The sequence below is a fragment of the Zonotrichia albicollis genome, chromosome 6 (genome assembly GCF_047830755.1).
Source record: "Zonotrichia albicollis isolate bZonAlb1 chromosome 6, bZonAlb1.hap1, whole genome shotgun sequence".
NCBI lineage: Eukaryota > Metazoa > Chordata > Aves > Passeriformes > Passerellidae > Zonotrichia > Zonotrichia albicollis.
Window position 1 is genome coordinate 37,447,886 of NC_133824.1, and position 14,176 is coordinate 37,462,061.

The 14,176-nt window shown below is 44.5% G+C and overlaps 1 protein-coding gene across 7 annotated transcripts in view; it reads right to left on the minus strand.

Moving 5' to 3' along the window:
* Window positions 1-7,586, minus strand: part of PPP6R3 (protein phosphatase 6 regulatory subunit 3) — a 50,636-nt gene extending 43,050 nt beyond the window's left edge. For 6 of the 7 annotated variants that reach the window (XR_012580844.1, XM_014270271.3, XM_074543239.1 and 3 more), the window contains exon 1: window positions 7,428-7,572. The gene's annotated coding sequence lies outside the window, so the exon portion shown is untranslated. Of the gene's footprint in view, window positions 1-7,427 lie in introns of all 7 variants that reach the window. The other variant, XM_005491623.3, reaches the window with a different exon arrangement.
* Window positions 7,587-14,176: the final 6,590 nt, after the last annotated feature.

Here is a 14,176-nt window from a genome sequence, read left to right on the forward strand (position 1 = left end):
ACAAAAATCAAGACTGCCTAACAGAATAAGACACCTTCTTCCAAGTGCAACACTCACTTTAGTTTAATGAAAAAAAAGCTCCATTTCCATTAAAAAAAGATCCAAACCTACTATTTTCTCTGTGATTTTCAAAATAATATTTTTTAAATTCTATTTCAATGCTTCTTGAATGAAGACTCAAACACATGAGAGGAGCAGATTTGAGTGCCTTTCAGAATTCTACTGCAGTTGCAGGTGGCAACTATGGGGCAAGTCTGTCTCAAAGATTTAGCAGCAGCTGTTAACAATACTGTTTCCAAAGGGTGACTAGTCTACATTTTTACACTGAAGTGATCATCAGCTGAGCAGTGCCATAAGGGCACTAGTATGTACTTGCAAACAGAGTTTAAAAAAGCCATTCAAGCAATATGTCACAGCTAAGGGACACAGTGTCCTTCTGAAATGACCCTTCCTTCAACTGCTGCTTTCTCTTTCATCTTCTTTGTCCCTTTCAAGAGAGGGCCAACACACAGTAACTCACCCCAGTATTTGCAGCATCCATTCCTTCCTACAAGTCCTTTCTCTTAACTACCCATCTATCTGCCAGCAGTCTTCTCCTGCTGCAACAAGTGCCCCAACTCTCACCAAGTGTTACTTTACTAAGAATTACTGAACACACACTGTTAAAACTAATCCCAAAGCAAGACTGCAAACGGCACTGATAGGTTATAGTCACACAAAACTACAGTGATACTTCTCTGCCCTACGCCTACTCAAGGGATTTAAAGCATAAAGTTTCAAAGAAACCAAGCTATTTAAAATGCAAGCTCAGAATTTAAAATGGTATTTATTACAGCATTACATGATAAAGCTCTTAAGAAAAATACCCTGCTGAGCCAAAGACTTAGAAATCAATTTACTTAAGACCTGAATTTAAGTCTTCTATTCTTTTCAGTAACATTTAGGGTTCCACACCGACTTTTGTCAAGACACCAACTTTTGTCAAGACAGTCATTACCATTCCAAAAAGTAAAGTTACTGCCATGCCAAGTGGCACAGAAATTAACTTACTTTGAAATGCCTTGAAGTCCATAACAAGACCTCTTAAGTGGTTTTACTCAATGTTCACTACCTACAATATATTTTTTTTAATTACACATTAGGATAACCTATAAAGCCTTCTTCTAAGGAGGATGAGATCAGCACCATATTACAAATTTGTATTATCTCTGTAAATAATTTCATTCCTGGCTACATGGGGCTACAACTTCAATAAGGGAGGGAAAAAACCCCAACCCCACTGCACTCTAACCTCCAGCTTACAGCTAGGAGTACAAGTTAAACTTCACAATTCCCAAATCCAGAAGAGGGGAAGACTGGACCAGTGCATTTCAAAGAACAAAAATCTTGTACAAGTATTAGCAGCATTGCTTTCTGTTATGCCCTAAAAGGCATCCAGTTTCCCATAGCGAAAAACATCTGCAGGTGTTTCCTATTAAAAAAAAAAAAAGATATAAATAAGTAAATACATAAATCCCATGGGTTTTTCAGACTTTGAATCTTTTTTCCACAGACACTCTCATACATAAAAGATTCTAAATTATTCTTGTCTGCCTTCAATATCCTATCTCTCCAATTCCAATCTGGGAAACTAAATTCCCTAGTCAGTAACCAAGGCATTAGGGATTAATTTATAGTTATAACTTGCATTTTTGCAAATTAGAAATTTGCATTTTTGAAGCAGAGCATCAAAGCCAAGTGTAGCTGGTACTCATTTCAGCTATGCTAAAGTTCTTTGGTTTTTGTTCTCAAAATAAGTTATATTTTACATCAGGAGGGCATACTGGATGAGGCAGACACAGGGGAAAAAAGTATGTGCCAATCTATGACTGAAGTCATATTAAGACAACTGCACCTGACACAACTACTGAGTAACTAAAGTAATCAAGCATTAATGGATTGAGAAGTTCAGTCTTTAATCACATATTATTTGTATCAGAAGAATGTATAAACTTTCATATTGTGCCTCTAGAAGAGAGCATTAGCCCTTAGAGCACACGCAAGCAGTCTGAAAAGACACATTTAGTTTTTTATGTTGGTCATTAAGAAATGCAGATCTCTCATTAATGTTACCTTTACCATCTCTTTTATCAAACACATTTCACTAAACAGAGTTCAGTGAACAATTTTCTGCTATTTGGATTTGGATTAAAGCTGTAACAAAGAGCCCTCCATCAAGGACACACAGAGAAGGATCCTTTGATGGATGTTTGCTTGTCACAGCCAAAAGGAAGAACTGATACTGCACAGCCAGCTCACTGTACCTTCTACAGCTGTCCCTCACAGACAGGAAAAGACTCCTACATGTCACCACCCCTGGGAGCTGCATGAGCAGTGATCAACTCCTCCTGTGTAGGAGCCAGAAAGAACAGAGACAGACAGACATGGCCGATGGGAGCAAAAACCCTGAGCTGCTGCAACTTCTAGGGGCACTTCCATCTAGACCAACACTGACATGGACCTTAAATTCCTGGTAGGAACCCCCTTACTAAAACAGTGAGTCTGTTCCTGCCACCACCACAGCTTTGTTTTAGCTGTCTCTACACTTTCCATCCTTCTCCAAGAAGTTTGGTGACAACAGCTGAAGTTGTCAAATGTAACCTAATACTTATTATTTTCTAGAAGACTTAGCTTTCAGTTACATGGACATCCAGCAAGTCTGTCAAGACAGTAGCAGAAGAAATAACCTGAATTCAAATTCTGCAGTTCAAAGCAGACTTTACTCTAAACTGTAAACTTTAGAGTTTACAGCTGAACTCTTAAGATTGGTAACTAGTCTGAGCAGTAGGTACATGGTAAGCAAGAACAGAATATGGAGAGCTCTACCTCTGCAAATCACAGAAAGAATGAGTTTTTTCACCAATACCTAACCTATGATTTTTGCCTTAATGAAACTTAAGAGTAATTGAAAAGAAAAAACAAACAAAAAAACCCCAAAAACCACATACAAAAAAAAAACCCTTTCCCCCCCCGATACTACACGAAGTATATTGGAAACACAAGACTTGGTTTCCACTACACTTATAAAAAAAACAAACAGCATTTTATTTTCACCATTTCTATAAATCACTAGCTGTATAAGCACTCTGCTACAAAGATGCAGAAATCCACCCTGCAGAGGCAGTGCCTTACACTCCTTTCACAATGCAAACAGAACTCAAATAATATCAACTTGTAGCAAGGCAAGCCTTGAGAGGATCTGCTACTCCCTTGTTTTCTGCTCCAACAAAGGCTCAAACAATACAATGGAAAATGCAATCACACCTGCACTAGCACTGCCTACAGCCACTGCATAAAGCACTACTTGAAGCTTTTAATCTATCAATTAGGTTACTCCTACAAGAGAAAAATGTGCAACACAAGTGAGGATTAGTCTTGGGCTTTGCCCCTCTAAAGCAGCATCTTGTACATTTACTGAATAGTTTAGGAAATAATGGGATTCCCTTCAAAAACCCACAGCAGAAGTTAAATTTGTACAACAAAATCTTATTTTATATACTGGTATGCAGTTAGAAATCCTGTCAATGGTCACTCAAGAAGGAAACTCTCCCACTGTGTAACAGGGGTGGGAAGCCTGTGATTCACTTCTGTAATTAATCAGAATGCTCTGAGTACTGAAATAGCTATTCTAGAACATACTTAACTCAGAAACTACTTTTTACTAAAAAAATTTAAGTTTTCAGCCTCCATCCCAACTGCGCTTTATTACCAAACTGGAAACCACATGGCCGTCCCTTAAGCCTCACCTAGGACAGGCCTGGGCATCCTAAAAGGGCTTTAGAGATTTCCCCACGTTTAAAAGCATCTTTTGGCACAGGTGACAAGAGCTGGCCTCTGGTGCTCCTGTGCTCATTTTCAAGAAGGGCCAGTGGACACAGGGAAGAGACCACCAGGTCATGCACTCCACCTCCTCACAGATACAACTTAAACTGCATAAATGTCTGGAGCCATCTCTAGCAAAATGAAACCAGATAAAATTTTAAGAACCTTTCAAGGAAACTAATCCATCCTCAAATCTCACCACTGGGCAATTTCTGTTTGTGCACACATACATTTTTTATTCTCCTTTTTTACTCTCCTTCCCTTCATTAATCAAATCCCCACTTTGCATTTCCCAGGCACTCTTCTCTGCCATTCTGCCTCCAGGCCAGTGGAGTGTTACAGCTTCACTGGTCCATAAGGTTCTATGCTAAGGTGCTTTTGCTACTCTTTTCCACAGCTGGCATGCAACAGATTCCACTGATTTGACACTGAGCATTTAAAGTTTAGGATGAAAAAATACATCCATTTAATAGAATTAAGGAATGAGTGTATAAACCACAAGAAGAAAAAAAAAAAGTCAAAGGGTGAGGCAGGAACTTTTTCACCTATTCCAAATCACAGATACCATTTCAAACGTGCTTCTTGGCATGTTATGTAAGCTATTGAATAATCAAGGGTCACAAAAAGTCTTGTACTTCACACCAACAAAATTTTTGCCAATATTATGTGAAGAGCTATTCCATAAACCGGCAAGCTTAAACCACATGTCCTCCCAATCTTTTCAAGTCAGTCTATTCCACTTCCTGAGAAGTGTCCCAAACTAGCTATAAAGCTACATATAATATCCAAGAGTAGAAAAATATTTTACTTCAGTTGCTTAGTAGCATATGGTTTCTACAACAGATGCTGGCACCCTGACACGCTACAGAAACAATTAAACATGCTATGCAGAGCTTTCAGCATGGTGTTCATGTTCTCTGTGCATCTTCTCCTTGATCTTTCAGACTTGCTTCCCACCCCAAAAAATACCAGGATCACTAGTTTCTCGAGTTCTTTGCTCTCTTCCTCCAACTTACCAAAATAACAAGACACAAGCAACATATTATCTCTCATTTACTCATACTTGTTTTATTATTGTGAAAAGATTTGCCAAAAACAACGGCTCTGCATCTTGCTCTTAGGACAACCCAACCAGACATGTGGTCTTGTAGAACCTGAGTGTGAGATGCTGAGCTAACACAGCATTCCTGCACCTGGCATGTGACACAGTGCAGTGCACAGCAAGCTCAGGGAGCACAGGGGAAGGTGCTACCACAGAAGCCCAATCTAGAGGGCACCCAATGTGCTGAAGCCATCCCACCTTACCACAGGAAGAGATCCCTGTGCTCACACCAGCACCTTTCTGGCCAAGCACAAAAGCCATGGTTTCCACCACAGTTCCAAAGGCCATAAATTAACTCAGTTACCCAAGAAAGCTGAACACAAAAGTCTCCCACCTACAAAGATGTTGTGTACCATGCTGAAACACTCTATTTGCAACAAATAATTTTTTAGCTTGCATCTTTAACTGTGGAGTTAAGTACACACTTCAAGGCTTTTCAAGCACTCGGACAAAACAGGACATTGATGGACAGAAAGGAGAGGGAACCAGACACTTCTTCAACACATTTCTCCTTCTGACTGTCCCAACCTCCTGACTGGCTGGTTTTGAGCTCTTTAGCATTTCACAGTACATGCATGTCAAGCTTAAGCTGAGTAAATAAGCAAAGATGTTGAGCCATAACAACAGAGTTCACTCTCTAAACATCTGTCAATACTAAAGCTACACTGACAAATTTCTGCTCCAATACTGCTAAATTCAGGTTCCATCTACTAATTCACTTGAATTCCAGTCTTGGAACACCATCTGATTCTGTGAGTGGTACACAGGCCATAGCATCACCTCCCTTAAGTGCAAGACAGAAGCGTTCCAAAGGGAAAAGTCATTTTTACTCACTTCAGCAACTCAGCAGAAGTGAGCAGTTTGCAGGCAGTATTGTGAAGAGACACATGAACTACTCAGTATCTTTAATTCCATGAGGGAATAGCAGCTACTTGAATTGTATTTTTGAAAAACCCAAAGCTGTGATGCTTACAGCAGTTTACATACAAATCTAACTGGCTTGTAAAGAAGCTGTAATGCACTACCCTACTTAAAGTTATTCCTGTTAAACAGGTTGCTTTTCTGGAATTTCTAAACTACAACTTTCACTCCACTCAATGTTTTCTTTGGTCACTGTAAACAGACCTCATCAACAGTCCTTCTGGCCAAAACAGTATTTCCAAGTAGTTTTAGAAAATAAATCCCTTTAGTAACTCCAGACAGTGCAGGATTCAATGCCTATACATTCTGCTTTTCAAACAGAAAGCAAACAAGAAGAATCCCTAATGTCCAAATAATATCATAGATGGATAAAAGAAGTAATTTAAGTGAACCTAAAAACGTACTTCAAAATACAAACTGTCAAGAAAAACATGTAAACTGGTTACCACTTTTGCATGGTGTCTCATTAACAACTTACATATTGAAAGGTAATTCTGCAGTGTTATTTTCTACTTTTATAATAAACTCTTGCAAGCCTCAGTTACTCCCTGTCTTGCTACAGAAAACATAAACAACACAGAGCTAAGTAACCAGAGTCTTATCTGAATGTGTTGCACTGGAAATAGACCTTTCAGTTCAAATAACTTCAGCAATCTTTCTGGAACACTGAAACAGAGACACTTCCCATCTTTCAGCATCCCAGAATAAAGCCACACAGGTATTCGTGCAATCCAAAAACAGACTGCACTGTTAAGAGTACACTTAGACTCATTCCACTGAAGGACATTCAAAACCTAAGTAATACCACCACCAGTAAGTAACATAATCTTTCATTTTTAAGTTGTCACATCTCAAAGGATTCCTTTCAAAAGCTATCCACCTACTCCTAAGTTCTCTCCACTCAGAACACTTTTTTAAAATAGCAACACACCCATTCAAAGTATCCCACTGTTCTGACTTAAACAACATTTATGCTGACAGAAATGATCTTTACCCTCAATTGCACTTATGTCATACAAGATAGTCTCGTATGACACTAAGGAGACTAAAACACTTAATTCCCTCTTACACTTTGGAAAGTTCTGAGCAACCAACAAAAACCAAAACCAGAAAAACTGGCAGGTTCTGAGCGAGATTTTGCCAAACGCATTTACCAGCAGTTAAAGCTCACCCAACCACGGCTACGCTCCCAAACCATTCCAGTTCCAAGAAGCCGCCTTGCCGAGCAGCCCCAGCGAGAGCCCCGCGCGGCTGCCCGGGCCACAAGCGGGGCAGGCGGGGAGGGCTCCACTGCACGGCCCGGCCTCCCGGCCCGGCCTCCCCGCCCGCCCCGGCCCCGCGCCCCGCCCGCCCCGGGCCCCGCGCTGCGGCTGCGGGAGGCCGCGCACCGCCGGTCCCGGCCCGGAGCCGCCCGAGCAGCGCCCGGAGCCCCCGCACGGCCGTGAGCGGCCGCCAGGCCCGCGCCGCCGCGGAGGAGCCGCCGCCGGAGCGCTGCTCTCGTGGAAGCGGCGGGATGGAGATCACGGCGCCGTCCGGGCCGTACCTCGGCAGCGCGTCCCCCGCCACAGGCCCCGGGTGCCTCCGCTCAGGCGGGAAAACCTCCGCTCGCCACCATCACCGACGCTTCAAGATGGCGGACATGGCGGCTCCGGCGAGCCCTCCTCTGCCTCCGCCCACCTGCCAATCACCTGGTCCCGGCACCGCCCTTCTCCCCGGATCGCCCCTTCCTATTGGGCGCTGTGCAGAGCTCGGCCTCTCATTGGTCGTCTGGTCAATGTCAGTCACCCCGCTGCGAGACTGCGACAGGGTGGGACGCGGACGGCGGCGGGCTATCGGCTTCCGGTTGGCCAATCACCGCATGGGGCTGCTGCACCTCGATTCCCACCTTCCCAGCCTAGCAACAAGGCAACGTCACGCTGACAGGCGTCTCCCTCGACCAATAGAGAAAGCAGATTCCTTTTAAAAATAAACCCCCTCTGTCCAATCCGGAGCCGATGTGCTCGGAGGCCGCGGCGGGGTGGGGCGGGAGCCAGTGGCGGCGTCCGTCCCGCAGCTTCACCCGCCGCGCCTCGCCATTGGCCAGCGGGTGGGGCCACGCCCCCGGGGCGCGCGCGGGCGCCAAACTGCCTGACAACAGGGCGGCGGCGCGCGAGGGGCCGCGGGGGGGCCGGGGCCTCCCTCGGTGTCGGAGCGCCCGCCTGGGTGCGCGGGCCCCGCGGTGCCCGCCTGGTGCAGCGGCGGGACTCGCCTGTTCCTGCAGGTGCCCGTGCCCGTCAGGCCTCCAACGCCGCCTAAGATGCGGCAGAGTGTGTTTTATAAAACCATAGGATCGTTAAGGTTAGAAGTGACCTACTTTAAGGTGATCAAGTCCAGGCGTCAACCAGCAACACCGCCTTGCTTATCACTAAACCATGTCCCCAAATTCCACCTGCTTTTTGAACACTTTCAGGGATGTTGATTACACCACTTCTTGGGAAGCCTGTTCTTAATTCATGACAATTTCTAAAGTGAAGACATTTTTCCTAACGTCCTCACTTTAGAAATTGTCTACATCCAATATATAGACAATTAATAAATAAATATCCAATCTAAACCTCCTCTGGTGCAACTTCAGGCCATTCCCTCCTATCCTGCTTTCTGGCTGGGAGAAGAGGCCAAGCCCCACCTGGCTCCAGCCTCCTCTCAGGCAGTTGTAGAGAGTGCTATGGTCACCCCTGAGCCTCCTTTTCCCCAGGCTGAACACCCCCAGCTCCCTCAGCTGCTCACAGGACTTGTGCTCCAGACCCTTCTCCATTGCCCTTCTCTGCATTCACTCCAGCACCTCAGTGTCCTTCCTGCAGTGAAGGGCCCAGAAATGGACACAGCACTCAAGGTGTGGCCTCACCAGTGCCCAGTACAGGGGGACAATCACTGCCCTGGTCCTGTGGCCACACAATTCCTGGTACAGCCCAAAGCGCTCCGGAATGAACGTGTGTGAGATCCAGGGCGGGTGCTGTGCCTCAGCCTTGGCAAAGCTCCATCTGCCACCTGTAGCTGCTGCTGTGCAGCCCTGCTGGGCTGGGCACGGCGGGCAAGGGCCCCTGCTGGAAAGCTCAGGTGGCACACCCCCAAACAGGCACCTTGTACCCCACAACACCCACGGTGCATGTTGAGCACCCTGTGTCTTAAAGGCATGAACAATTTTGGCTGTCCAGGATGCTTTTGGCCTTCCCTCACAAAGCATCCCTCCCAAATCACCTCTGCCCAAAAAGGTGGTGACCCCTCTGGCTCGAGCCACTTGGCCCCTCAGGGCAGCCTCCCTGGTTTCAGACTGTCACTCCCAGGATGACATTCGTGTCCCTGTTGGACACCACCCAGCTGTGGCCAGCAGCACATCGCCTGTGGGCAGCAGGTTACCATCAGGCACCTGCCTTGCCTGCTGTCCACAGGTTTGGTCTGGTTTTGGTGGGCTTTTACTTGGCTTCGATGGGGTTTTGTCAGGTTTCAATGTGGTTTTGACTGGTTTCTTGTTAAGAGGGCATGGACTACTTAAGGCAAGGACTCACTATTTTATTTAGTTACACTGGAGAAAGAAACAACAGAACTGAAATTATAGTTTAGGGTAGTTCTTAAAGGCCTCTCATTAGAGGACATGAAAACTGAAGGGTAGCACTGTGTTGATTTCATGTAGCAAAGGGAGAGGAAAACAAGATATTTTTTTAAATCAGCAGTCTAGGATAAAGCAACTCCACTGTGAATAATGCATCTTCACATCTCTCACATGCTCATCTGACAAAGTTAAGCTCAGTACAGCTGTACTTCCATTCTACTGGAAAACAATCAGCAGGTCTGCTCCCATTAAGACAAAGCTAGTGATATTACAAAAATACAAATATTGAGGGTGCTGCGGCAGAAAGCAGCACCTTTTTCATTGAGCCAAGCTAGAAATGGGTTCAAACCTTGGTCTACAAGAATAAGGTGCTAATGGGAGCATGTCTCTACATAAAACATCTTGGGGTTTGGACAAAGGGTCAGTGTAATAGCAGTGTAAACGATTTACAACCTTTGCTTACCTTTCTCTGTGTGTCCTTGTCAGATGAGAGGGACTCCACATCATCTCCTTCACAATTCTGTTCAAGATTTCAGAACAGGATATAGGCTGCTTGGGGTTTCTCTAAATACAGAAAGATAGGTTAAGACGCTTCTAAGGAAAAGGTAGCTACCAGATTTACAATAGCTGCAAACAGGCTAATGTGGCCGGGCCTTTGTGCTTTGTCCAGGAAACCCTTGCCAGCTGCTCAGGTGCTTGGTTTCATAATGCTTATTGCATAAAAAGCTGGCCACAATGTCAGCTTTCTTTGTGTTTCTGTGTCTTTCCTACCAGTTGACCAAGCTTTGGCTCCTGTCCTCTCTGCAGGCATTACTGCTTCTCCCAAAGACTGAGTTGCAGCGTGCATTTATCCTACTAAGGGCTGTGCTTGTGCTCGCCCCCCTTCAGTATATCAGTATATTACTGCTCAGTAAAACATCCCTGTTTTACACAACCCCTGTGAACAGAAGCCCTCCCCAAGCTGTGAGCCTGGTGGGTTGTTTCTGTTAATAGGATATTGTTGGCTGCCAGCACAGACACATGATCGTCTCATTCTGCCTGAATAAGTCAGTGGAGCTGCAGCAGTTATGGATACATGTGATCTCAATGTGTCACAGACACATGGTAAAAACAGCAGCATGAAATGTATTTGCTGATATCTACTGCACAGAGTTACACAGTTAGGTCTCTGAGTGTACAGCCTGGTTTTTGCTTTCTTTTTCATGCAAGCACATTTGTTTAGTAAAGTGTACAAAAAAAAAAAAGAAAAAAAGGATTATCCTCAAAACAATCAACATGAAACAGGACATTGTTTCTTTATTCACCATTTCAGCTGGTGGTCAGTCCAGAAAGCTCTCTAGACTGTATTTGTTCTACATTTATTTTGGCTGTCTTCTTTTTGTTTTCCTTCCTTTCACTGTGTCTGGTTTTTTTTGTGGGGTGGTTTTGTTTATGTCATGCCACTTGGATGTTCCAGCAGAGAGTACCACCACTACATACAATAAATGGAGATTTCACAATATAAAGTGTGTAGAGGCAGTTCTACTTGTGCTGTCAATGACAGTGTGTAGGAAAGACGCTGGAAATTGTGAGTAGAGACTTAACAGGAAAGAATGGGTCTAAACAATGGATGGATGAGTGTACTATGTTAAATAGCATCCCCAGGAAGAGCAGGTGGGTTGTTAAAGGGATAATAAGATTATAAAATACATATATCCACACATATATATAATATAACAAGCAACAAATTGGTATCTGGAGACAGGATTAATAGCTTGGTGTAGAGCAGCTACAACAGTAAAATAGTTAGGTACCTAGTATAGTTCCTGTAAATATTAAGCATGTTCTCACAGATAACTAAGTGTTAAACTGTGCTGCTGTGGACACATCCTATATTGTGAACAAACGTGCCCTGGCAAATAGGGATGCATCTCAACTCAGAAGATGCAGGATAATATTTGCACTGGCACATATCTGATTTTCAAGGGTCCTATCACCACCATCACAATTCCAGAAAAATTTGGGACTTCATAGGCCCTGTTTTTATTTTAGAGATTTCCTATCAGTATATTTCTAAATCTTGATTTTGTGTAATTATTTTTTAATACTACAACTGTCCAGGTGGAACTGCCATTACCCATATAAGTTGCTAATGCCAGGGCACTAGTACCTCAAGGTAGAAACATTTAATCTCTGCAAAGAGAATCTCAAAACACTACTGAACAGCTGGGGGACGTGGGGAGGTTATGAGGCTTGCCCAACATCACACAGTAAGCTGAACCAGAGGCAAAAGAGTGAAAGCCCAGTCCTTTTTCCCTGGGAGTTATGTACTAATCTGAAGATCTCCACACCATTCCTGTGCCTGTGATTACAGGCAAATCACAAACAAAAACCTAGCCTGCTTCAGGTGACTGTGGTATTTTATTGCTGGCAGGGGAACTCTAACTTTTAGGCAATGGACCTGAAGCTTGATGGTGTTTTACTAGAACACTAGGCTAGGGTTTCAAGTGTCAGTATCTTAACTTGGTGATGGCTGCTGCCCGTGGCACTTTGAGGCAGCGCTTCTGATTAATTCCTCTACTCCCTTGAGGAAGCCACTTCCTCAGCATAAAGTGATAGGCAAATAAAAAAATTACAAATAATCAGCCTTCTCAGTCACTGTCACTCCATCAAAGGATGCTGAGCATGTTTCCTCAGTGTGCAGCTCTAATCCTCAGCCATAGCTGTGCTCCCTCCAGGAGCTGGTGGGCTCTGGTGGGCTCCCTGCAGGTGCCAGGGAAAGCCTTTCTTAGGGCTTGCTGTGACTCAGCAGCTCTGCCACACCTTGGAGAACAAACTTGTCTTCCCAAGAGTGGCACAGCCTGCCAAGCCAGCTTGTCCTGTGGCTCTGCAATTGCTGAATGGGACAGCAGAGGAGGGCAGGCAGGACTGAAGCCTTTCAGCAGCATTTCACCATTAGCTGCTGCTGCTTTACCATAATGTCAGACCATGAGCATGTGAGGTGTGTTTCTGCTTCAGCTCTGCCAACACAACCATAGTCCTGTCCCTACCAACATGTTGTCTTCCCTTTGTCCCCCCAGGGCAGCTGAGGGACCCTATGAGGGGTTGTTTGTTTGCAGTTTACCCAGCTTGCAGACTTGGGTTTCCCACACGCACAGGGAAGCGCCAGTGCCTGCAAGGCAATGGGAACACCTGCGCACAAGTCTGGAGCTGAACCTCCCCAGTGGTGATATCTGGCTGTTCAGTCAACTCAGGCATAAAATTAAGTCATAGCTTAACCTCTTTTAATCTGGTTGGGGTTCAATCTTCTGAGCACTGACATGTTACATGTAGGAAACAGACACAGAAAAAGAGGGACAATTGCATGCCTTGCACAATAGTCCCATCTCTGTTAACACTGAAAGAATATTTGTAGAATAAGGTCAGCCAAGCCAGAAACTCCTCTGGTTTAAACATAGCCCTTATAAAATCCATTGTTCATCTTATAGTTCAGGAGAGAATAAAGCGTATTAAAGAATTTTAATGATTTTATGTTTAGCTCAACATCTTATTAAAATTGCGAAAACTAAGTAGCTTTAAGAGAGAAGGGGAATTTCTGAACAATAACTTCATGGTTATGCTCCTGAGGGTCAACATGGATGTTTGGCTGCACCAGACTCACAAGCTGATCCATTTAGTTGAAACAAAATGTTCAAGTTCAGTTTTCTAATCTCATTTCAAGCATTGATCCTATTAGCATTTCTAAGGCAAAGCTGCTGGGGAGTAGGGTTGGATCTCCACACCATGCCTGTGGCCCTGCTGGAAAGAACACAGGCATGGAGGGAGGTTTTGGCACCAACCCATTTTATTTTCACTTGAGAGCTTTGGCCAGCCCCCTTCCATCTCCATGGGAGACCATATATCAGTGTTGTCATCCTTTTCTCCCAGCTGCCCAGAACTATCAATCAATGGCATATCACCTGGCAGCAAGAAGCAGACACAACCTGTTAACTTTGCTGACCTGCCAGCAAAGTGCACAGTGTGGGCCCAGCATGCAGGAATGGGAGCCTGCTGGGTGGCTGCACAGGAAAGCTGTCCTGACTAACTAACCCCATCCCTCTTGGGATGGATCCTCTCTTTTTCTAGGAGGATGCTGAAGGTTGGCAAGATGTGCCAGCAGTATGGGCAAAGCACCCATTTCTTCCCATCCATTTTCTTAAAGAGCAGAGGAAACAGTGATTGGTGAGGGCATGGTCAAAAGGCAATTTGACATAATTTGTTGGCAACTTCATAAACCTCATTACATGGGAAAATGGGTGAAGAAATGGAAGCCTAATGATCCTAAACATTAGGTCCTGGTGCTACCACTGTCCCCACATATATGCAGGGTGCTTTCCCTTGAGCCTTTTGGTTATTTTGTCCAGATAAAAGGGTTGGAGGTTATCTCCCATCCAAACATAACACTTAGGAATCATGGGGAACAGGGGAAGACCTGGGTACATCAGTTATTAACATCAGAGCCAAACTATGCCCTAGTAATAAAACAGAGTGTGTACTGTAAGCAGAAGAAATAATGTATAGTTTCCAACGAGCATCTGAGGCTGAAAGCCAAGTCTAGGCATAAAGGTGAGCAGAATTTAATTTAACATCCATTAAACAACATACACGTTCAGCACCCAGTGCAGGTGCAGAGGCATTGTCTTGGATGACTGGTGTACAGCACTGCTTGTCCTTCTCTGCTCCTA